Source organism: Hydra viridissima, unplaced genomic scaffold (assembly GCF_058129835.1).
Source record: "Hydra viridissima isolate aposymbiotic clone 2 unplaced genomic scaffold, HvirCarnegie_v1 scaffold_14, whole genome shotgun sequence".
NCBI classification, from domain to species: Eukaryota; Metazoa; Cnidaria; class Hydrozoa; order Anthoathecata; family Hydridae; genus Hydra; species Hydra viridissima.
The window spans coordinates 9,866,296-9,868,795 of NW_028324313.1; positions in this window are offsets into that span (position 1 = coordinate 9,866,296).

Here is a 2,500-nt window from a genome sequence, read left to right on the forward strand (position 1 = left end):
AACAGGGAACAGGGACTACGTCTCGGTGCGGTGTAAACACGAAGCTCACACCGACGAGGAACAATCGACCTGAACCACGCTAGAAAAGAGAATCTATTCGATCTCTCGCCGCTAAACGCATTCTGGCAAGCCCATACAACGCACAACGCCAATTGCAGAGGACGAATAATACTTCCTCTGGACTCTCGAGTCACTTAAACCGCACGACACCAACGCATCTAGAACCGTCCGCCGAAAAAGCACTGTCAAACGTCTCAACAGCGACAACGGAGCGCTTCTAATGCTTTACACCAACACCAGAGAAGCTACCAGCAAACTGCTAGAGCTGTGCTGCGTTTGCTCTCGTCTTCTCCATGAACATTCAATTTTTAATGGGACAAGAGTTTAAGTTTTTAAAAAGAGTCCGACTTGTTTGCAAAACGTCCAAGAAACATTTGCAAAGTCACAAAAATCGTAGAAAACGCTAAGTCAGTTAAGAAAACGTGTTCGCCTATAAAAATGCTCAGTTACTTAAGAAGATGCATGCTCGGTTAAAATATCGCTAGGCAACTCAAGAAATTCCTCTTTCGATAGTAAAAAGGCTCGTGCGGTTAAAAAAAGTGTTCGTTTAATAAAGTGTTCTTTCGCCTAACAAAATAACCCTAACGGTTAAAAAAACTCTTAAAAAGTTCCTCGCTCGGTTTAGAAAATACTCAGCCTTGCTCGATTAAAAAAAAACGCTTGTGCGGTTAAATTTACAAGTGTTCTGTTAAAAAAAAAAACCTGTAACCCTAACCCTAACCCTAACCCTAACCCTAACCCTAACCCTAGCCCTAACCCTAACGGTTAAAAAAAACGCTTGTGCGGTTAAAAAAAAACACTTGTTCAGTTAAAGAAACGGTGGTACGGTTAAAAAAACCCTTGTTCGGTTAAAAAAGCACTTGTTCGCTTAAAAAAATAGTTGCTCGGTTAAAAAACCGTCTTACGGTTAAAAAAAACTCTAGTTCGGTTAAAGAAACCGTGGTACGGTTAAAAAAACCCGCTTTCGGTAAAAAAAAAAAAAAAAAAAAGCACTTGTTCGTTTAAAAACACTTGTTCTGTTAAAAAAAAAATCACTTGCTCACTGGAAAAAACACTTGTTCGGTTAAAGAAACGCTTGTTCGGTAAAAAAAAACTCTTGTCCGGTTAACCCTAACCCTAACGGTTAACAAATACCCCGCCGATTAATGAGTTACGCGGCTGCTTAGGAAAATCCTCGGTCGGTTATGAAAACACCCAACCGCTTAACTCTTTCATGCACCAATTATTTTTCTGTAACTAACATAACTCATAAAAAAACATCTACAAAATGACAGTGGTACTATGAAATGTTAAATTAGACTTTTTCTACAGCCTTTTTCAACTCTCATTTATAAAACAATATTGTTTTCAATCGGTTAGAATGCACCATTTGAATTGGGGAAGCTTAGCTTGATTTGTTGTTATACAACAACCCAGCGCATGAAATGGTTAAAGAAATACCCACCTGCCTAAGAAAATACCCAGTATCCTAGGAAAATCTAGTATCCTTAAAAAAAAATAAAACCCTCTGTCTCTTGAACATAAATGCAAAAATCATTTAAAAAAGCAAATTCATTTTCAAAAACGTTTAAAAAGTGTAAACCACTTATTAAAAGAAGACTTTACAAAATACTTCACTGCTATTTAAAAAATACTACACATCTATTTCAGAAATTCCAAACCACACTACAAAATGAATTTCAAAAACATTTGTTTGTTTTCAAGACAGAAGTTTTCATTACAGAAGACGCTGAATCCATTTTAAAAAGATGCACAGTGAAAAATGCCTACTTTTTATTTTTTTCAAAGGCTCGGTCACTTTCAAAAATTGCAGTCCCTTTTAGAAAAAAAAGAAGTCTTTAATTAAGAAGCAAAAGGTCTCTTTAAAAAAGAAATACAAGTTTTCATTTTAAGAATGGTAGATGTGACTTAACCAACAATTTTAACTCACATTTAAAGAAACACATTAAGTCGCTTTAAAATATATAATAAGTCACATTCAAGAAGCTTCATATCACTTTAAAAGGGCTTAAGTCACTTTAAAAGTCTCTTAAATGTCTAGCTCACTCACTCACTCACTCACTCACTCTCACTCACTCACTCACTCACTCACTCACTCACTCACTCACTCACTCACTCACTCACTGCATGATCAAAGTCTTTTAAAAAGACTATTCATGTTTGAAAAGTGCTATTTCACTTTTGCTATTTCCAAATAAATAAAAAGTTTACATCACTCTCAAAAAAATGCAAAGCTGCTTAAGAAAAAGCTAGGTCACTTTTAAAAAAGATAACTTCATTTGTAAAAAGAACATCAAGTCGGTTAAGAGTTCTCTGCTCACCAAAACCAAAACAAAAGGCTAAGTCGCTTTAGAATGTAAAACCAACTGCAAACCATTTTAAAAGGGTTTAAAGCCAGTTTAAAAGTCTCACCAGAGATGTCCAGCTCACTGGAACAAAG